Source organism: Bubalus kerabau, chromosome 9, assembly GCF_029407905.1.
Source record: "Bubalus kerabau isolate K-KA32 ecotype Philippines breed swamp buffalo chromosome 9, PCC_UOA_SB_1v2, whole genome shotgun sequence".
Lineage (NCBI taxonomy): Eukaryota > Metazoa > Chordata > Mammalia > Artiodactyla > Bovidae > Bubalus > Bubalus kerabau.
Genome location: NC_073632.1, coordinates 50685140 through 50708093, shown reverse-complemented (window position 1 = coordinate 50708093; position 22954 = coordinate 50685140). Strand labels below are relative to the sequence as shown.

At 39.2% G+C, this 22954-nt stretch overlaps 1 protein-coding gene and 1 long non-coding RNA gene across 6 annotated transcripts in view; one reads left to right on the top strand and one right to left on the bottom strand.

Annotated features, from left to right (window-relative positions):
- The window catches only part of PDSS2 (decaprenyl diphosphate synthase subunit 2), a 280931-nt gene that overhangs the window by 69149 nt on the left and 188828 nt on the right, over positions 1-22954 (bottom strand). The window lies entirely within an intron of this gene.
- On the top strand, positions 8992-10943 carry LOC129619850 (uncharacterized). The gene is made up of 3 exons (XR_008698181.1): positions 8992-9718; positions 10266-10350; positions 10827-10943. It is a non-coding gene; the product is annotated as an uncharacterized LOC129619850 (long non-coding RNA).

Genomic DNA, 22954 nt, shown 5'->3' with positions numbered 1-22954 from the left:
CAGAAAGATGAATGAACCTAAACACTTTACTTCCTGCTGCCCACACCGCAATCCTTCTTCTTCCACCATTATGTGGTGACAAAATAAAAAACAGTAAGAAAACTTAAACAGAGAGGTCATTGAAAAATGACCTCAGATTTAGCCCCACCTCTTTCACCATGCTGAAGGGAATCTTCAACCATTGGTCAGATCAAATTCTCAATTTTATATGCTTTTAAACAAAAAGAGAGTTCCACTTATAGCAACAGTTACAAATATGCAACCTACTATTGTGTAATAATCAAAAAAGCCACACAGGGAGAAACAGTGCATAGACTGCTTCATAAAACACTACAGACAAATAACAGCATTTAATTTTAGAAATTTGAGAATGGATTTTAAAATGTACAAAGTTAATATATCATATTAATAAGCCTAGATAAATTATCTCTCCAGATATACTAAAGATGAATTCTACATTCTATTCTTGATGGGAAAAAAAAGAACTTACTAAAATATGTATTTTTTTAATGTATATACTGCAATCCTATTTCAAATCCATAAACGAAGTTAGCGTGTAGAAAATTTAAATGAAACAGTACTGTAAAAATAGCAAAGAACCAAAAAAATCTAAAAAGGCAGCATACCTAAAGCATGAGAATTCATTAAAGCTTCATCTTTGGGTTTTGATCGACACTTGACGGTTGCAAATTTTGAAACAAACTTTGATATCACAATGACTATTCTGAAGAGATTTCAGCACCAGCACTAAGATTTGTACGTTCAGTTGGTTTGCAATTGACTTATTAGCCATTTACACAGTGTATAGTACAGATTAGTCACAGGACAGATCACAGGAAAGGAAAGAAGAACCTTCCTGTCATGAGAAAGGATCCCCTAAATTGCACACAGCTTATGACATCCAAGATACAAGAGCATAAAAACCATCATAATATTGTGATTCCAAGAAAGACAGTTTTGGTCAGGAAGATAACCTAAGATCCTATTTCCCGTTTTAATTTCTAAAATCTCTTACAATGACAAAACTGTCATGTAGGACAGAAAGTATACAGTGCTGGGAAATATAACGTGACTCAGCACTGGTTCTTTTTGTCATTTAACACAGACATCACGTTAATATTAGACCAAAGCACAAAATGTTTAGTGCATAAACCAGTTTCTCTTTTAAGACCTGGCATTTTTATCACAGTCTTTTATCTTACTTTGGACCACTTGTACCCAGTACTCTATCCTACTATAGACTGTTTAACTTAGTCAACAGAAACAAAAGTAATTCCTGGTGAGATTTATGGGGGACATAAACATTTATATCATTAAAGTGTCTGTATAACCAAAAGTACAATAATAAAAATGAAAATGCCTCCTGTTCCTTTTAGAAAAATAAGTACTTCATAAGCTTGCTGCATTTTTATTGCCTTTACTATTGCACGACAATGAATAGTGGATAGAAAAAAAGAACTACATACTTGAATTATGATAGCTTAATCCATCACAAATTAATCTAAAAATGAAGCTTTCAGGGGTTTCCCTGGTGGTCCAATGGCTAAGACTCTGTGCTCCCAAGGCAGGGGGCCCTGGCCTGATCCCTGGTCAGGGAACTTGGTCCCAAATGCCACCCTAAGAATTTGCACACTGCAACTAAAGATCCCAAGTGCTGCAACTAAGACCTGGGACAGCCAAATAAATAAATAAATGAAGTTTCTACAGAAACTGGAACTATTTTTTGAAAGATTTATTTATTTATTTAATTTTTTCGGGCTGTGGTGGGTCTTCGTTATTGCACAAGGGCTTTCTCTAGTTGCAGGGAGCAGGGGCTACCTTTCATTGCCATGGGCAGGCTTCTCATTGTGGTGGCTTCTCCATTCTTGTGGAGCTAAGGCTCTAGGGCATATGAGCTTCAGCAGTTGCAGCGAGTGGGCCCCAGAGCACAAGCTCAGTACTAGTGGCTCATGGGCTTAGCTGCTCCACTGCATATGGGATCTTCCTGGACCAGGGACTGAACCAGGTTCCCTCACCTTGCAAGGTGGATTCTTAATCATTGGACCACCAGGGAAGCCCAGGATCTATTTTAATAAGGGGGGGAAAATGCCCTCATTCCAGATGTGTATTTCTTTAATATGACAAGTGTGTGTGTGTGTGTGTGTGTGCATACACATGCACACACATGATCACCCAAAAGTTAGCAAACATTATGGGGAAACATATGACCCTTTCTTCCTAAAATTAGGAACAGGACAGAGGTGAACACAATATCATGGCTATTTAACAATGTAATAGAAGTGGTGAAAAAAGGATAGATGTATAATAATTAGAAATGAAGGGTTTATCACTATTTGAAGATAATATAACTGCATATTGGGGAAAACCAAGAGACCCAACTGAAAAACTACTAAAGAAAAAAGATAATTCAGTAAGGTAGCAGATTATTAAATCATAAAACCTCAGTAATTTTTTTAAAAATTTGCACCTTTAGACAGACAAACAATGAAACAAAATAGGAAGTCCAGGAATCAAACTACACACAGGAATTTAATATATTTTAGGGAAAAGTTGGACTTTTTAGTAAATGGCGCTAGAATAACTGAATAACCTTCTGGGAAAAACATTAACACTGATCTGCATTTCACACAATTTATCAGGATAAACTCCACATAGTAAAAATAAAAACAAAAGAACCACAGACAATAACTGAAGACAAAAGACAATAAGGAAAAGTATTGGATTGGCCAAAAAAGGTCATTTGGGTTTTCCCATAACAGTTTAACAGGAAAACCTGAACAACTTTTTTGGCCAACCAAATATTTGCATTTCCTATCACAGATGAATGACAAATCTTCCTATGGTTGGCTAATCATGGTCCCCCACAAAGACAGCCACATCCTAATCCCTAGAGTCTGTGAATGTCACCTTACATGGTAAAGGGGACTTTGCAGTTCTGATTAAACTTAGAATCTTCAGTTCAGTTTGGTTCAGTTGCTCATTCATGTCTGGCTCTTTGCAGCATGCCAGGCTTCACTGTCCATCACCAACTCCCGGAGATGGAGGAATTATCCCATAACTGGATGAGCCTAATGCAGTCAAAAGAATCCTCATAAAAGGGAAGTAGCAAGGATAAAAAATGGAGGATGAAGCCACAAACCAAAAAAATGAAAGTGAAGACTAGAAACAGTAAGGAAAGGGATTCTCCCCTAGAGCCTCCAGAAGGAATGCAACCCTGACAACATCTTGATTTGGGGGCTTCTGATCAAAAATACCCACACTTTCCATCTCCTTAAGGCTTCACTCAGTGTTGGTGAGGCTGTAAAGAAACAGACCTATCAAATATGACTGGTAGGAGTGGAAACTGGATAGAAATTTTATAATTTCTTTCACAATTACAAATGTATTCGCCCCGTGACCTGTCAGTCCTACTTCCAGGAATTAATCCTTCATATAAGCCTCCACACTTTTGAAATTAAATACATACAAGGTTAGGGTCTAATGTTCATTCAGCTGCCTGAGTGATCCTTTTAAAACATAAGCCAGACAGAAGCATACTGGCATCTGTGCTGAACAATCCAGGCCTGTTCCTCCTCAGGCCTCTGTGCCCAGTAAATAGAACATATCCAGTTCAAATATCACTTCTTTAAGAAGCATTTGCAAATACCCCCAACATATACTTTCCTCTTTAAACAAACATAACCTTATGCATATTTCAAAACAGTTCTTAATTCTCTATGAATTGTATGCCTGCTTATTTGCTTGTTTCCTTAAGGACTGGATATAGTGTTAGTCACCTTCACATTTTTAATCATTTAGGCCATAATTAACTTTCAACAAATGCTTGTTAAATGAACAAAAATGTGTTTATCTGTTACTTTAAGTAATTGTGTGTTCTTTTAAACAATTTGAAAGTTAATAAGCAGATATATCTATTCAATGGAATGCTACTGCGCAAAAAAGAGAAGGAAGTGCTGACACCTGCTACACTATGGATGAACCTCAAAAGCACGACGCTCAGTGAGAGAAGCCATCCACGAGACAACATACTGTATGATTCTATTCTTACGAAATGGAGGTTAGTGCTTGCCTGGTCCGGGGTGGGAACTGTAAATGGCCATGAGGGAGCTAATGAGGTGTGTGAGAAAATTTCTAAAATTGATTTATGGTGATGATTGTATTACTTGATAAAGTTACTAAAAATTACTAACTCTAATTTTGAAATGGGTTAAACTTTTTTCTTGGGCTCCAAAATCACCGCGGATGGTGACTGCAGCCATGAAATTTAAAGACGCTTGCTCCTTGGAACAAAAGCTATGACAAACCTAGATAGCATATTAAAAAGCAGAGACATCACTCTGCTGACATATAGTCAAAATATGTCAAAGCTGTAGTATAGTCCGTATAGTCAAAGCTACAGTCAAAGCTACATCCAGCAGTCATGTATGGATGTGAGAGTTGGACCATAAAGAAGGTTGAGTGCAGAAGAACTGATGTTTTGAATTGTGGTGTTGAAGAAGACTCTTGAGAGCCCCCTGGACAGCAAGGAAATCAAATCAGTCCATCCTAAGAAATCAGTCCTGAATATTCATTGGAAGGACTGATGCTGAAGCTGAAGCTCCAATACTTTGGTAACCAGCTGCAAAGAGCCAACTCATTAGAAAAGACCCTCATGCTGGGAAAAATTGAAGGGAGGAGGAGAAGCAGAGGACAGAAGACTAACTGGTTGGATGGCATCACCAACTCAACGGACATGAGTCTGAGCAAACTCCAGGAGATGGTGAAGGACAGGGAAACCTGGTGTGCTGCAGTCCACAGGGTCCCAAAGAGTCGAACACAACTAAGGGACTGAACAACAATTTTATGATACGTAAGATTTATCTCAATAAAGCTGCTAAAAAAGAAAAAAGGGTAATGAATATAAAATTTTACATTTCTTGGTCTCAAATGCTTAAATTATCATTTAATAAATTAATTTTTTGTGGCTTGTATACCATCCTCATTTATTCATATAACATTTATTTAGTTTCTGAGTTAGATTCTTTGTAAAGTAATATAAATACGAATATATTTATTAATAAATAGCCTGTTCTCAAGAAACTCACAATCCAGGTATGGCATCTATATATCTATCTCTATGTGAATATTAATATAATAGATAAATTATCTGATAGAGTTCTATCTCGGAATAATTCTTGGAAGATTTCCAATAAAAGATTCAGTTTTATATTTTCCTTATTGTGATTGGCATTTTATTATTCATCACTTTTACCATTTTTAATGCAATAATACACAGTCACTGAAAATACTCAGCAAATTCAGATAACCAAGAAATAATTAATGTACAGTCTTTTGAAATCTGCTATTTTAAGTTAATCATGTCATAAATCAGTAATTCCATTCTAAATTAATCAGAAAATTTATTCCCTGAATATTAAATTACTACCTGTCGTGAACTTGGTTACAAATGAAACAAAGCCCCTCCATCCATTTCTGTCAGCTTGCCATGTATGCATTAAGAGAGCATGCTTTATTACAAAGGAAAAGTTAACGCACAATTTTGGATGTGGTTTAATAATCATATCCAAATTAGTATCTTCATACATCAGATATATAGAATTGATATGAAATGAATGAATGCAGTCAGAGTAAATGAGATTCAGATATACTTACAGCATCAACTTACATTTGTGCAATTTACAGAAGGAAGATATATACAGTTGATATTCACTGTTGATGGGATTTTCTCTTTTTCAGAAAGATAATATATGTCAACATACCTACTGAATGACTGTCAGACTGAAGTATATTAATTTAAAAATGTAGGTCTCTTATTCATTGTAACCTGACCTTTTTGCTCAGGTAAGGCTAGTTCCAAAAACACAACCTGAAGCTTGCAAGGTGTTTCCCAAGATAGTGGCACTGGTTTTCCTCAGATACAACGTTCTGCTCTGCTGCTGAGCCGTCTGCGGGACATGCACTTTAAGCTGCTTTCCTAATGGTAGTAATGCATTTGTATATACCTATTTACATGAGATCAAAGTGTATTTGTAAAGTGGCTGCTGCTTGGGATTAAAGGTCTAGTCCATGGTCACAGAACAAAGGCAAGCTAACTGACCCAGGAAGATGTCCAAGCCCCAACCAGAACCTGCCAAGTCAAACTTTCAGAAGAGTGATAAGGGTACTTTAAAGAAAGAATGCAAATATTTCCTGTTTTATGCTTCCTACTTCAGATTCATAAACTAAGCTGCTACCTTTATAATTTAACTTTAAAATATATTTATGCAGCATAAATTTGGGTTTGGTGAGAGATCACATTCTCTAACGTCACATTTTACCATCTTAAATGTCTGGTTTGAATTAGCCTCTTCATCTATTTTAAGAAGCTAAACAAGAGCCAAAATGTTTATCAGCCCAATTAAAAAAAATATTATTTGGCTGTGCTGGTTTTAGTGACAGGAGATGATCTTAGCTGCAGCATGTTGGACCTAGTTTCTGACCAAGGATTGAACCCCCTGCATTGCGAGTGCAGAGTCTTAGTCACTGGACCAACAGGAAAGTCCCTACTAGCCTTATTTAAAAAAAAAAAAGGCAAGGAAAATTTTAATAAAGACTCTCTAAATTTAGGGATAAGAAGGAAGCAAGGGGGAAAACAGAATCTCCTATTTCCTGGGAGCCAACAATATGTGATGACATTTCCATGTTCATTATTATATTAGCACTTAGATTCTATCTTGTTTAATATGTAATAGAAATACTTAAAAATATCTTCGATAGTTTAAAAAGTAGGTTTATATATGAGTAAATGACATGTTTCATTGATGTATCAACAAAGAATTTTAAACCTGTAATTAAGTCTTCTAATAATATAAATTAAAAGTTCCAAGAATCCAAAGCATATAAGTAACAAGATTAGAAACAGTACATATCATAGTATTTTTTTTCAGGAATCTTGAGGAAGAGGGAAAAAGTATAATATTTTAACAGCATCATCTAATAGAATGTAATAATTTGCTTTGATTTACAATCCGGTCACACTGGAGGTAGTAAAGTAGGTATCTATGTAAATCATGGGAGAGAAACTGATAAGATGTGATAAATGTATAACTAAAGTCTGTTTTAAGAAGTGCTCCTATATAATAAAGTATTAAGCTTTTCCTCACACATTAGAGAGCAGGGTTGTCAGGGAATTTAAATGTCAGGAATTCTTTGGTCTAGGTGTAGCCAGCCCCTTCCTGTACTCCCCACCAGTCAGTTCTTGCTGAGATGAATGGGAAAGATTCTGATGAAGACGGGTCAGGATGGAGAAGGAAAACTTGACAGCTCAAATTCTCCAGCAAGGGGTAGCCTTCAGATGGGGAAAGCTTTGAATAGCTAGAGGGCAGCAGACAGTCTTCCGAGGAGTTGCTCAGAGGGGCAGTAGGGAATGCTGATTGATTAATTCTTTGAGATAAGCAAACAGCACCAAAGGGAAACTTGGCTTGCTTTGAGATGTACAGTATATGACGGTGTTTGACATACCATGTAAATGTGCAGCAGATGCAGTTTAATTAATTTTTTGTGTGTGCTTACTATGCCAGGCATCATAGATTTGAGAATTAGGTATTCCCCCTTGACCTTTAGTAGAAGTTCAGCAAGGGAGAAAGACAGTACTTAGGAAACAGTTTGGTTTTATGAAAAGAAAGCTATGCTTACAGTATAGAGAAGGGAGTAACTAGTTTTACCAAGGAAGGCTTCAGTGTGAGAACTATTAGCTGAATCTGGTTCTGAATAATAACCTGGAATTAGCCAGGAAAATAAGGTATGAATGCCTTTAGGGCATCAGTATTAGTTCCATATTGCTGAAGCAGACAGTGGAAAAAGGAGGTGAAGGACAAGACTAGTTAGGTAGGTAAGAGGTCCAGAGGGTTGTATCTTATTATTTAGGTGCTAGGAGACTGACTTCAGCAGGAAATTATATGACTACATGTGCAATCACACGGGCTGCTTCAGAGGCAGTTTGGACTGGAGGGGCAACAACTGGGATATCCATTAAGGGTGAAGTTATACTCCAGGTGAGCAGGATGACATAAAGTGGTAGCCAGTGGGAAATGAGAGGCTTGACCGTCATTCATCAAGGATCTACTTTCCTCTCCCTCCTTACTAACGAACCCTAATTTTGTTCAGGCAGTCACTGCTGTTGCCAACGATTAACTTAGGAATGGGCATGTGGTCCAATTTTAGGCAATAAGACATAAGGAAAGTCTACTGCAGAACTCCTAGAAAGAGATCCAGACAAAAGTGGCACCTGTGGAAGGTGCTCTGTCTTGATGAGCCACACTCAGGACTATTATAGCCAAACCGCTTGATAATAAAGAGGACACTAGGAAGCAGAACAGAGAGGAAAAACCTTGATATCTGGAGTTGTCTTGTTAACTGTCCCTTGATGCCTGATTGCTTCTGCATGTTCAGTTCGAGTAAAATGTGTTTCCTTACTTTTATATCTATTTAATTGGATTTCCCATTCTTTGGCAACTGAAAGCATTTCCATGAATTAATTCTTTCCTTAAGATGAAAAATGTTTATACTATATAAAGTCTGCATATGCCAACATTAACAAACTACTAAAACATTTTAAGATTTTTCCTTAGGATGGAGTATTCTATTGCCACATAACAAATTACCCACAAACACAGCATCTTAAAACAACAAACACTTCTTATCTCAGAGTTTCTGAGGGTCAGGAATCTAGGAATGGCTTAGCTGGCTGATTATGGCTCAGGACTTCTCAGGAGATTGCAGTTAAGCTGTTAGCTTGGGTTGCAGACACTTAAAGGGGCTGGATAATCCACGCCCAAGCTCGTTCAGGTGGTTGTTGACAGTCGGTGTTAGTTCCTTGCCACCTGGGCCGCTCTGTAGGGTGGCTCACCTGACATTGTAGTTGGCTTCCCCAGAGCAAATGATCTAGTAGAGTAAGAGCACACCCAGGAGGGGAGTTCCAGAATCGTTCATACCCTATCTTGGAAGTGACACACTGTCTTTCTGTGGTATGCTATTCGTCATACAGACCAACCTAGCACAGTATGAGAAGGAGTAAGACAAGGAATACTAGGCGGTGCGGCTCACTGGGGGCCATCTTGGAAGCTGGCTACTACAGACAGAGTCTATGATTAGAATCACTAGGTAAACATACCTGAACATTTTAAAATTTCTTAAACATTCTGCAAACTGTTTTACAGAAAGTTTCTTCTGATACGTACCTTGACCGGCTAAGTTTGAGACTGTCTTGTCACTGAGTAGGATAGTTTTACTTGTGAATTTAACAGGTGAAAAGTGGCATTTCATTTAAAGTGGGAAGCAATTTCATTGATTAACCAGTTGTATTTCCTCCATTTATTTGTTTATTTACTGAGTATCTTCTACATATAAGGCCCTGTTTTAGGTGTTCACACCACTGAGAAAACCAGAGCATCCTTGCATTCATAGTTTATAGTCTAGAAGGGAAGTCAGACAATCATAACCACACAGATAAACATGTAACTCCAAACTGAGACACCTTCAATGGGGAAAATGAACATACTTTTATGACAACAGCAATAAGAGTACCTGACTGAGACTGAGGCTTTCGGGAACTGTTTCCGTGAGGAAGTGACACTTGAGCTGACACAGGAAGGATGAATAAGGGATAATTTAGTAAAAGTAAAGAGGTACGCAAGGATTGCATAGTAGGTTGCAAGGACTGCACACACAAAAGAGAATGGTAAGTCTGAGGTAGGAGAGAGGCTCTTGGGGCTGATATGTAGACAGTGAGGGTTCAAATGGTAAGATGAGAGGCTGGAGGGATAGACTGGGTCAGATTATGCAGGGTCTCCTGGGTCATGTTCAGGATTTCAGTCTTTATCCACAGAGTGATGGGATGTTACTGGGGGTTGAGATGAAGGCACCACAGCATCAGATTTGCATTTTGAGATCTCTGGTGGTATGGAGAAAGACTAGCGGATGGGAGAACTGTAAACATGGAGGTGAAGGAAGAAGTTATAGAAATTGCTCAGGCCAGAGAGGATGACATTGTGGACCATGCAAAAGCGGGAGGCATGGGGTAAAGCTAGACTGCAACTTGTGCCATCGACGGTGGGCCAGTAAGGGCATCAACAAGGTACTGCCCTTTTTGTTTTTTTCAAACTTTAAAGTTCTAATTTTGTTTTGGGGTATAGCCAATCAACAATGTTGTGGTAGTTTCAGGTGAACAGCGAAGGGACTCAGCCTTACATATACATGTATCCATTCTCCCCCAAACCCCCTCCCAGGTACTGCTCTTGACTTCTTATGGACCAGATGTATGTGTCCCTGCAAAATTCACAAGTTGAAGCCCTAACTGCCAGTGTATTTAGGGTAAGGAAGTAATTAAGGTTAAATGAAGTCGTAAGAGTGTGGATTAATGTTCTTATAAGGAGAGATACCAGAGAGCTTGCTGGGCTCTCTACCACGTGAGCACACAGTGAAAAGGCAGTCATCTGCAAACCAGGAAGACAGTTCTCATCAGAAACCAAATTTCTAGAACCTCCATCTTGGACTTCTCATCTCCAGAACTGTTAGTAAATAAATTTCTGTCATTTAAGTCAACTCAGGCTGTGATATTTTGGTATGGCAGCCAGAGCTGACTAGAGCAACTGACTTCTCTCTAAACCTTAGGATTCAATCAGTGAAGTTTTGAAAGTATATTTATACTGTTCCTCCCAACGTCTTTTCAGCATTGTCTTAACAACAAGCACGTAGAAAAGATCTATAGTCTAGTTATCTATTTATGTATAACAAACCAACCCAAAAATTAGTGGCAAAAACCAACAACCATTTTACTATGATCACAGATCCTGTGGGTCAGGAATTCAGGAAGAGAACAGAGAAGATCTGACTCTGCTTCATGATGTCTGGGGTCTCAGCTGGGAAGACCTAAAAAAGCTGGGGATGAATCTAGCCCCAGAGGGTTGGGGCTAGAACAGCTGAACTACCCGGGATCTACTTCCAATAAAATGGCTTATTCACCCATACATCAATCAGGCACGCCTGGGATGGATGACTGGCGCACTTATTCAGTCTCTCACTCATGGTGCTTAGGTTCTGAGGTGGGGAGTGGTGAGAGGGAGTGTTTCAAGAGAGTGAGTATTCTAAGAGACCCTTTCCTGGCACAGACTGGGAATTCAGGTAGTGTCACTTCTACTGTACTCTGATCGATTGAGGGGCTCACAATCCTACTGAGGTTCAAGGGAAAGAGTCATAGATCCATACCATTTGATGGGAAGTGATGGGAGGAAAGATAAAGAATTTGAGGCCTTTTATTGTTTGTTCTTAACTACCATAGTCTACTGCTGAAGAGGGAGCTGAGGAAACCAACTTGCTTTCTCTGCTCTCTCCCAGTTATATTTCTGGCTAAGCTGAGGATATAGGAGATGGACTAAGGTAGTCATGGGGACAAGCGTGGTGAGGGAAACAAGTATTAAGGATGACTCATAAGTTTCTGACTTGAAAATCTGGATGAATGGTGGTGCCCTTCGTGAAGACAGAGGATAATGGAGTGGGTTTGGGGAGAAAGATCATATATCTGGTCTTATAAGTACTGAGTCTGAGACGAGTGGGATATCACCAGATGGAAATATTGAATAAGCAACAAAATATTCAGCTCCAGAGCTCAGGAGTGAACTGGGATGGAGATTACTTTGGGACTTACTGACATATAGATAGATGGTAATTGAAGGCTTGAGCTTCATTTTTTAAAAGGTCTGTTCTTGTCCTGTGATCAAAATGGTATTCTATTAAACAATTTACAAGCTTAATAGTGATGTTTCATCTCTCAGGCAAATAAACTGCCTTTTAAGATGTTTGCTGCAATAGCTGTCAGTGAGTGACCTGGAGTACCTCTAAATGGTGCACAAATTCAATTTAAACAATAAAAACACTCACCAACCATACCCACTCTAAACTTGAGAGCCTGCTTAATCAAAAAGGCCATTATATACACTTAGTTTTCTTAGTCACTAACAACTTTTCTGCCTTCTCTATATCAACTTTTGCTTTCTCACCTTTGCCTATCTAACCTAATACTTCTATATTTGATTTCTAACATGCTTACTTCATGATATATGTGCTATTTTTTCCTTTAAATAAAAACATTTTGTGGATTAAAAAATATAGACAGCACTATTTCTTAAATGTGGTATGGGCAGCTAGGTGTTTTATTTTCATTCTTTAAACTGTATGTATCTGCCATATACACTCTTTGGTATGCTTGATACATTTCATAACAAAAAACATTTAAACTATATTCAATAGCCTTAAATTTTTATTTGCAACAAATGATTTAAGACTGTGTCTGTTTTATGAAAAAAGGATGCTATTAAAATTATAGGTATTTATTATCACCACCACCAGCATCTTCAAAGTCTTGGATATGTGAGTGATATAAGCTTGAACAGATGCCCAGCAAACAATAAAACATGACATGGCCTGTTTCATTAGCTCATTAACACATGCCTTGGGTACAATATGAAAGACAGGTTGTGAGTAAAGGTACCAATGAAATATACCCCAGAGTATCTTAATGCTTTTATATTCTACTCACAGTTTCACTTCTAAACCTCTTAAAATATGTATTTTTTTAAAGGTAGTTTTTACATGTATATATACTTGGGATATTTCTTACTTCAAAGAAAGATAAATAAAATTTTCCTATTTCTAATCTACAAAAGAAAACCTTCAATATGAATTCCATTCCACTTTGATGATGTTAATTAGCATCCTTGAACTCAAACTCACTGATTTCCTCTCTCTAACTAACCTCCCCAGGCCACCTTTACCTATTTTTATTGGAATAGTCTGCAAGGCCCTGAATTTCCCATCATTATTCTGTGCTTGTTTGCACATGGCACAATAATCTCTCCACAGAAAACACTGTAGTCCTCTCTGACTGCCTAAGGATTAATTATCATCATGAACAACATGGTAAATGTCCCAACCAGGAACTACATGACCAATAAGCTACTTCAGTGGAAACAAATGATCACTGATGACTTTCATCCTCAGTGCCTTAGATAGAAATTTGGGGAAAGCTTGCCCAAATGTACCACACTTGATATCATCTTTGAATTTGGATTAAAAAAACCCTTTTTGGTAGTGGCAAGACACCTGGCTTCAGTCTGATTTAAAATTCATGAAGCCAAACACAGACTTGTAAGACATGGTCTTAATGAGAAGAAAAAGATCTCAAGAAAACTGAAAACATAAAAACAGACTGAAGAAAGTTGGTGCTGGCAAAAAGAAGGTGCAGATTTTGCAATGACTATCTGTGGTGATTGTGCAAATTTTTTTTATAAGAGAATATACTAGGGAAACTTCAGGAAAAGAATACAAAAAAACCCCACTATAGGTGTTTCATGAACAGTCTTGATATGAATTTCCTGCAACTCCAAATACCAAGCCTCTTCTCTTGCTAGCCAGGGGGATATTGGCTTTCCAGTTACTAAGTGAGTCCTAGCCCCTAGAAAGTAAGGCTTCGGTCCTCAGGCTAGAAGCCTACTTACTGGCTTAGCCTAGACCTTCAGGTTCCCATGGCTCCTCTGACTCTATCTGACTCCAGTTTACTATTAGAAAAGCTACCCCAGACTCAGTGGCCTTAAACAATAATCATTTATTATTGCTCATGTGTCTGTGGATCAGCTGGGATTCAGTTAATTTAGACCAGTGGCTCTGCTTCTCACTGCATGTCTCTGGACTGGCTGGAGACATCTGGTCTGCTCCAAATGTTTCTCATTCTTCTTGGACCAGCAGTCTAGCCAGGATATGTTTTTCTTATGGCAATGGCAGAGGCTCAAGAGAGCCTCCTATTGGCCAAAGCAAATCAGAGGTAAAGGGCTAAGTGTAAGAACACCCTACCCAAATGCATCACAATTACATGGCAAAGACATAGATGTATATGTTGTTGTTCATTCACTAAGTTGTGTCCAACTCTTTGTGACCCCATGAAACGCAGCAAGGCAGGCTTCCCTGTTCTTTATTATTTCCCAGAGTTTGCTCAAACTCATGTTCGTTGAGTCAGTGATGCCATCCAACCATCTCATCCTCTGGTGCCTTTGCCTTCTCATCCTGCCTTCAATCTTTCCCAGCATCAAGGTTTTCCAACAGTGGGCTCTTTGCATCAGGTGACCTAAGTATTGGAGCTTCAGTTCCAGCATCAGACCTTCCAATGAATATTCAGGGTTGGTTTCCTTTAGGGTTGACTGGTTTGATCTCCCTGCTGTCCAAGGGACTCTTCTCCAGCACCACAGTTTGAAAGTATAAATTCTTTGGTGCTCAGCCTTCTTTATGGTCCAATTCTCACATCAGGACATTTAATACTGGAAAATACCATAGCTTTGACTTTATGAACCTTTGTCAGCAAAGTAATGTCTCTGCTTTTAATATGCTGTCTAGGTTGGTCATAGCTTTTCTTTCAAGGAACAAGCGCCTTTTAATTTCATGGCTGCAATCACCATCTGCAATGATTTTGGAGACCAAGAAAAAAAGTCTGTCACTGTTTCTATTTTTCTCATCTACTTCCCATGAAATGATGGGACCAGACGCCATGATCTTAGTTTTTTGAATGCTGTTTTAAGCCAGCTTTTTTACTCTCCTCTTTCACTTTCATCAAGAGGCTCTTTATATCCTCTTCAGTTTCTGTCATTAAGGTGCTATCATTTGCATATCTGAGGTTGTTGATATTTCTCCAGGCAATCTTGATTCCAGCTTGTGAGTCATCTAGCCCAGCATTTCGCATAATGTACTCTGCATAGAAGTTAAATAACCAGGGTGAAAATATACAGCCTTGAAATACTCCTTTCTCAATTTGAACCAGTCCATTGTTCATGCTCAGTTCTAACTGTTGCTTCTTGACCTGCATACAGGTTTCACAGGAGGCAGATAAGGTGGTCTGGTATTCCCATAAACATTTTCCAGTTTGTTGTGATCCACACAGTCAAAGACTTTTGATTTCAGCACAGTCAATGAAGCTGAAGTAGATGTTTTTCTGGATTTCTCTTGCTTTTTCTATGATCCAACAGATGGTGGCAGTTTGATCTCTGGTTCGTCTGCCTTTTCTAAATCCAGCTTGTATATGTGGAAATTCCCAGTTCACGTACTGTTGAAGCCTAGCTTGAAGGATTTTGAGCATTACCTTGCTAGTATGTGATATAAGCACAATAGTAAGGTAGTTGGAACATTCTTTGGCATTGCCCTTCTTTGAGATTGGAATGAAAACTGACCTTTTCCAATCCTGTGGCCATTCCTGAGTTTTCCAAATTTGCTGGCATACTGAGTGTAGCACTTTAACAACATCATCTTTTGGGATTTAAAATAGCTCAGCTGGAACTCCATCAGCTCTACTAGCTTTGTTTGTAGTAATGCTTCCTAAGGTCCACTTGACTTCACACTCCAGGATGTCTAGTTCGAGTTGAATGACCACACCAGTGTGGTTATCCAGGTCATTAAGACCTTTTTTGTACAGTTCCTCTGTGTATTCTTGCCACCTCTTCTTCATCTCTGCCTCTCTAAGGTCCTTGCCGTTTCTGTCCTTTGTTGTGCCCACTGTTGCATGAAATGTTCCCTTGGTATCTCTAATTTTCTTAAAGAGATCTCTAGTCTGAATGCATATATTAGTTACCTACTGCTGCATAATAAATTATCTCAAACTTAGTGGCTTAAAACAATAATGAACACATTATGTTTCAGAAGGTCTGTGGTCAGGAATGGCCCAGCTGGGTGGTAGCATGGGGCTTCTCATGAAAGACTAAAAATACTCTATTTTGTAGACAAAGAGACTCCTGTACAAATATCCTATATTTCTAATTATTGTCTATTATTTATTAAAATATATTTTTGTGCAATGCAATACATTTTATGGGAAAATGTTGTTTAGAGAGTTTTTAGCAGCAAAATAAGTACTGTGATCGTTGAACAATAGGCTAAAAGATGGTGAACATTAACTCAATTCCACAAAATACATAGCAAGGGAATAATAAAACAGGAGACATAAATTGCAAATCACTTTATAAACTGAGAGATAGGATACCTGCGGAATTCCTGGGCCCCTTGCCCTATGCTTGTTTCTACTGCCAACAATCTTGTCTTTTACTTCATACCTGTGTTATTTCAACACTGTTCCAGATGGTATCTCTGCTTCTGATTGCTTTGGCTTCCAATTTACCTTATTCACAGCTTCTAAATAATCTTTTTATAAAAAACTGTAGCTTATTTTCTTAATATTTATTCTTTTAATAATTTATTTATGTGGCTATGCCAGGTCTTAATTATGGCACCCGGGATCTTCAAATTTTATTTAGCATGAACATCTTTTTTTTTTTATTTGAGGTATGTGAACTTTTAGTTGTGGTATGTAGGACCTAGTTCCCTGACCAGGGATCCAACCAGAGCCCACTGCATTGGGGGTGCAGAGTCAGAGCCACTGTGCCACTAGGGAAATCTCTTAAAATAATCTTTATCAAAGATCTTCTCTTGTGTAAGATCCAATGATACTTTCCTTCTATTTACCATTTTAAATCCAAACTCCTCAATACACATGTTCAGGATCCATTCATTCATTCATTGACTCCTCTTAAAACTATCAGCCATCCCTAGCAAAAGCCCTTTGCTCCAGCTCTGACAATAGCTTTGTCTCCATCTCAGCTTTCAAAACATAAGCATCTGATTTGTCCAGCACAGCTGCTAGTGAATAATGGGTACTCATTATGCACTTGCTGAATGAGCAGACCTTGAAAATAACTAGGTAACCTAAAACAAAATTATAAGTTCTCTCTTCTCTTCTCAGTTCCTCTGAATCTGTGTTCAAAGTACCTTCATAATTGAGCCACATATATTTTCATAATACCTGTCTGCCTCTCTAAACTTACCTCCAACCACTCTACTGTTCATCCACCATGTTTCAGCTGAGTGGGCCTACTTTCTATTTTCTGGATACATTAAGCTCATTCCTCTCTAAGGCCTTTTCCTAAGCTGCTTCCTCTTCTTGGAACACTTTCCCCTATTTTTTGTTATTTTTTTTTCATTCAGCTAGCTGCTTTTTGTCATTAAGATCTCAGTTTAAAATTATTTCCTCAGAGAGGACTTCTATGAACATTCACTTTAAAGTAATTCCCTCAATCCTTAACTATCGCATCTCTCTTTTTAGTTCTATGCTGTGCAGTATCAGCTATTTCTCTTGTTCATTTATTTATGTGATTGTTTACAGTTGGCCTTTCTACAAAGATGTACGCTCCATGAGAACAAAGATGTCTTATTCACTGAACACTTATATTGCTAATGGCTGCCCATCTGGAAGATGCTCAAAGATGATGTTAAATGAATGAATAAACAAATAATGTTTATTTTCAATCTCCCAGATAATGCTCTGATCCCAACAAACCTCAACAACTTCTGTTAATTCATTTCTACTCTACCTCCTAAGACTCTAGTTAAAAGAAAATTAGCTCCTCCAAGAAGCTTCCCCTGAAATACTCTTCATTCCTGATGTTGTACATTCACCTATACATTTAGCCTGTATCATAATTTGATGTGTGGTCTTCTGGGTAAATTGCTCTCCAGTGGTTCCATGCACATGTTTCTTCTCTGATCTATAGGTATCATCAGATTCCCAAGAGCATATGTCCATTTTTGTTGTAACTTTGAGTGTTCTGGTAGCACTTAGTGTGCTGTTGTAGATATAGCTGCAATTCAAGCAGGCCTTACCTGGTGGCTCAGATGGTAAAGAATCTGCATGCAATGCAGGAGACCTGGGTTCAATCCCTGGGATGGGAAGATCTCCTGGAAAATGGAATGGCTACCCACTCCAGTATTCTTGCCTGGAGAATTCCACAGACAGAGGAGTCTGGCAGGCTATAGTCCATGGGGTTGCAAAGAGTTGGACACAACTGAGTGACTAACACACACACACATATGTATCATCAGATCGCCAAGAGCATCTGTGTGTTTTTTGTGGTAGCTTTGTTTTGAGTGTTCTAGTAGCACTCAGTGTGCTGTTGTAGATATAGTAGCAATTGAAGTTTACTAATAAGCACTTCCTCAAAATGGCCTAATACAGTTCTTTAGCCAAGCATTTAACCAAGATGGTGGAGTAAAAGGATGTGCGCTCATCTTCTCCTGCAAGAACACCAAAATCACAACTAGCTGCTGAACAAGCATCAACGGGAGAATATTGGATCCCACCAAAAAAAGATATCCCATGTCCAGGGGCAAAGGTGAAGCCCCAGAAAGATGGTAGGAGGGGCTAAACTGTGTTTGGAAACAAACCTCATACCCACCAGAGATGCTCAGAGGGCACAAACAAAACCCTTGTGTGCACAGGACCCAGGGACAGGAGCAGTGACCCCCGCGAGACTAAGCCACACCTGCCTTTGAGTGTTTGAGTGTCTCCTGCAGAGGCACAGGTCAGCACTGGCCTGCCGCAGACACAGGGGCTCTGGCTACAGCACACCTGAGAGGCACAGCGTGTGGCATAAGTCCTCTTGGAGGAGGTCGCCATTAGCCCCAATGAAGAGCTGCTGAGCAGACAACCCACAAAGTGGAGAATAATTATACCAAAGAAGTTCCCACACTTTTGCAAAAGTTCTAGGGCCCACAACAGATTTCCCAACCTGGGGATCTAGCAAAGGGACTGAGAACCTCCAGGGAATTTGACTTTGAAGGGCAGTGGGATTTGACTATAGAACTTCCACAGGACTGGGGAAACAGACTCTTGGAAGGTACAAACAAAACCTTGAGCACACCAGGACCCAGGACAAAGGAGCAGTGATCCTACAAGAGACTGAGCCAGACTTGTCTGTGAGTGTCCATGAGTCTCTGGCAGAGGCGGAGGTTGACCATCAGGGGCACTGAATAAACAGTCCTGGGAGCCTCAGTGTGCTGGCCTAAGTCCTTTTGATGGAGGTTACCATTACCTCCATTAACCCTATCACAGTTTGACCTCAGGCCAAACTACAGGGAGGGAAGACAGCTCCACCCATCAACAGAAAATTGGAATAATGATTTCCTGAGCATGGCCCTGCCCACCAGAGCAAGACACAGTTTACCCCACAGCGAGTCCCTCCCATCAGGAAGCTTCCACAAGCCTCTTAACCTCATCCATCAGAGAGCAGAGAGAATGAAAACCACAGTCACAGACAATGAAGCAAAATGACTGCATGGATCACAGCCTTGTCTAACCCAATATGAGCCATGCCATGCATGGCCACCCAAGACAGACAGGTCATGGTGGAGAGTTCTGACAAAATGTCATCCACTGGAGAAGGGAATGGCAAATAATTTCAACATTCTTGCCTTGAGAACCCCATGAACAGTATGAAAAGACAAAGAGATATGACACTGAAAGATGAACTCCCCAGGTTGGTAGGTGCCCAATATGCTACTGTAGAAGAGCAGAGAAACAGTTCCAGAAGGAATGAAGAGGCTGAGCCAAAGCAGAAACAATGCTCAGGTGTGGATGTGTCTGGTGGTGAAAGTAAAGTCCAATGCTGTAAAGAACAATATAGCGTAGGAACCTAGAAGATTAGGCCCATGAATCAAGGTAAACAGGAAGTGGTCAAACAGGAGATAGCAAGAGTGAACATTGACATTTTTGGAATCAGTGAACTAAAATGGACTTGAATGGGCAAATTTAATTCAGAAGACCATTATATCTACTACTGTGGGCAAGAATCCCTTAGAAGAAATAGAGTAGCCTCATAGTCAACAGAAGAGCCCAAACTGCAGTAAGTGGGTGCAATCTTAAAAATAACAGAATGATCTCTGTTCATTTCCAAGGCAAACCATTCAATATCACAGTAATCCAAGTCTGTGCCCCAATCACTAACGCCAAAGAAGCTGAAGTTGAACAGTTCTGTGAAGACTTACATGACCTTCTAAAATGAACAGCCAATAAGGTGCCCTTTTCATCATAGGGGACTGGAATGCAAAAGTAGGAAGTCAAGAGATAGCTGAAGTAACAGGCAAGATTGGCCTTGGAGTACAAAATGAAGCAGGGCAAAGGCTAACAGAGTTTTGCCAAAAGAATGCACTGGTCATAGCAAACACGCTCTTAAAACAACACAAGAGAAGACTCTACACATGGACATCACCAGATGGTCAATACCAAAATCAGACTGATTATATTCTTTGTAGCCAAGATGGAGAAGCTCTATACAGCCAGCAAAAACAAGACTGGGAGCTGACTGTGGCTCTGATCATGAACTCCTTATTGCAAAATTCAGACATAAATTGAAGAAAGTAGAGAAAACCACTAGACCATTCAGGTATGACCTAAATCATATCCCTTATGATTATACAATGAAAGAGACAAATAGATTCAAGAAATTAGCTCTGATAGAGTGTCTGAAGAACTATGAACAGAGGTTCGTGACATTATACAGGAGGCAGTGATCAAAACCATCCCCAAGAAAAAGAAATGCAAAAAGGCAAAATGGTTTTCTGAGGAGGCCTTACAAATAGCTGAGAAAAGAAGAGAAGGGAAAGCAAAGGAGAAGAGAAAATATATACCCATCTGAATGCAGAGTTCCCAAGAACAGCAAGGAGAGATAGGAAAGCCTTCCTCAATGATCAATGCAAAGAAATAGAGGCAAACAGTAAAATGGGAAAGACTAGAGATCTCTTCAAGAAAATCAGAGATACTAAGGGAACATCTCATTTAAGGATGGGCACAATAAAGGACAGAAATGGTATGGACCTAAAAGAAGCAGAAGATATTAAGAAGAGGTGGAAAGAATACATAGAAGAACTATATAAAAAAGATCTTCATGACCCAGATAACCACGATGGTGTGATCATTGATCTAGAACCAGACATCCTGGAATGCAAAGTCAAGTGGGCCTGAGGAAGCATCACTACAAACAAAGCTAGTGGAGTGACGGAATTCCAGTTGAGCTATTTCACAACCTAAAAGATGATGCTGTTAAAGTGCTGCACAAAATATGTCAGCACATTTGGAAAACTCAGCAGTGACCATGGGACTGAAAAAGGTCAGTTTTCATTCCAAACCCAAAGAAAGACAATGCCAAAAAATGTTCAAACTACCACACAATTGCACTCATTTCACATGTTAGCAAAGCAATGCTCAAAATTCTCCAATCTAAGCTTCAACAGTACATGAACTGAGAACTTCCATATATTCAAGTTGGATTTAGAAAAGGCAGAGGAACCAGAGACAAACTGTCAACATCTGTTGGATCATAGAAAAAGCAAGAGAATCCAGAAGGGTATCTACTTCGGTTTCATTGATTGCGCTAAACCCTTTGACTGTATGGATCACTACAAACCGTGGAAAAATTCTTCAAGAGACAGGAATACCAGACCACCTTACCTGCCTCCTGAGAAACCTGTATACAGGTCAATAGCAACATACAACAGGGGACAGAACATCGGAGTGGTTCTAAATTGGGAAACGAGCACGTTAAGGCTGTATATTGTTTATTTAACTTCTATTCAGAGTACATCATGGGAGACGCTGGGCTGGATGAAGCACAAGCTGGAATCAAGATTGCTAGGAGAAATATCAATAACCTCAGATATGCAGATGATATCACCCTTATGGCAGAAAGCAAAGAGGAACTAAAGATCCTCTTAATGAAGGTGGATGAGGAGAGTGAAAAAGTTGGCTTAGAACTCAACATTCAAAAACTAAGATCATGGCATCCAGTCCCATCACTTCATGGCAAACAGATGGGGTAACAGTGGAAACAGTGACAGACTTTATTTTCTTGGGCTCCAAGATCACTGCAGATGGTGACTGCAGCCATTAAATTAAAAGATCCTTGCTCCTTGGAAGAAAAGCTATGATCAAACTAGACAACATATTAAAAAGCAGAGACATTACTTTGCCAACAAAGGTCTGTAGAGTCAAAACTATGGTTTTTCCAATAGTCATGTATGGATGTGAGAGCTGGACCATAAAGAAGGCTGACCACCAAAGAACTGATGCTTTCAAGTTGTGGTGTTGGAGAAGACTCTTGAGAGTGCTTTGGACTATAAGGAGATCCAACCAGTCCATCCTAAAGGAAAGCAGTCTTGAATATTCATTGGAAGGACTGATGGTGAAGCTGAAACTCCAATACTTTGGCCACCTGATGCGAAGAGCTGACTCATTGGAAAAGACCCTGATGCTGGGAAAGACTGAAGGCAGAAGGAAAAGGGGATGACAATGGACAAGATGGTTGGATCACATCACTGACTCAATGGACATGAGTTTGAGCAAGTTCCAGGAGATGATAAAGGACAGGGAAGCCTGGCGTGCTGCAGTCCATGGGGTCACAAAGAGTCGGACATGACTGAGCAACTGAATAACAAGCCGAGTATTGCCAACGGGTGCAAAGAAACTACAAAGTGTGGGGGGAAAAAATAGCTCCTGCTCCCATCAGCTGGAGTGGGAAAACAATTCACAGAGTATCAGTAGGCTACTCTGCTAAGGGTTTGCCTTAGCAGCGGGAAAAATGTTAGACTAAATGTTACTCTGATCCTCTAAAAGCTTAAAGGTAGGACCTGAAAGTATCAACCTGTTTCCAGTAACTTAACTGCATTCCAGAAGAAACTTCAGGAATATTCATAGAGACACAAAAATGTCTAGCATCAAACAATAAAATTCACATTGTCTGGCAGCCAATCAAAAATAACCAAGCATGCAAGAAAAAACAAATGGGGAGGAAAATAGCAACACATAATGAGGAATAAAATAAGTGAATTGAAATCAACTTAGAAATGACACAGATGATAGAATTAGTAGATAGGGACAGTAAAATATTTTCCATGTGGTCTGGGAGCTACAACAAATTGTTAAGCAGAAGCATGGAAGAACTGGTGAACTTGAATGCATACCAACAGAAACTATGTAAAATGAAACACAAAAAGAAAATTACAGGGGAACAAAAAAAAAAAATACAGCATAGCGGACTCTGTGATAACTTCAAGCAGT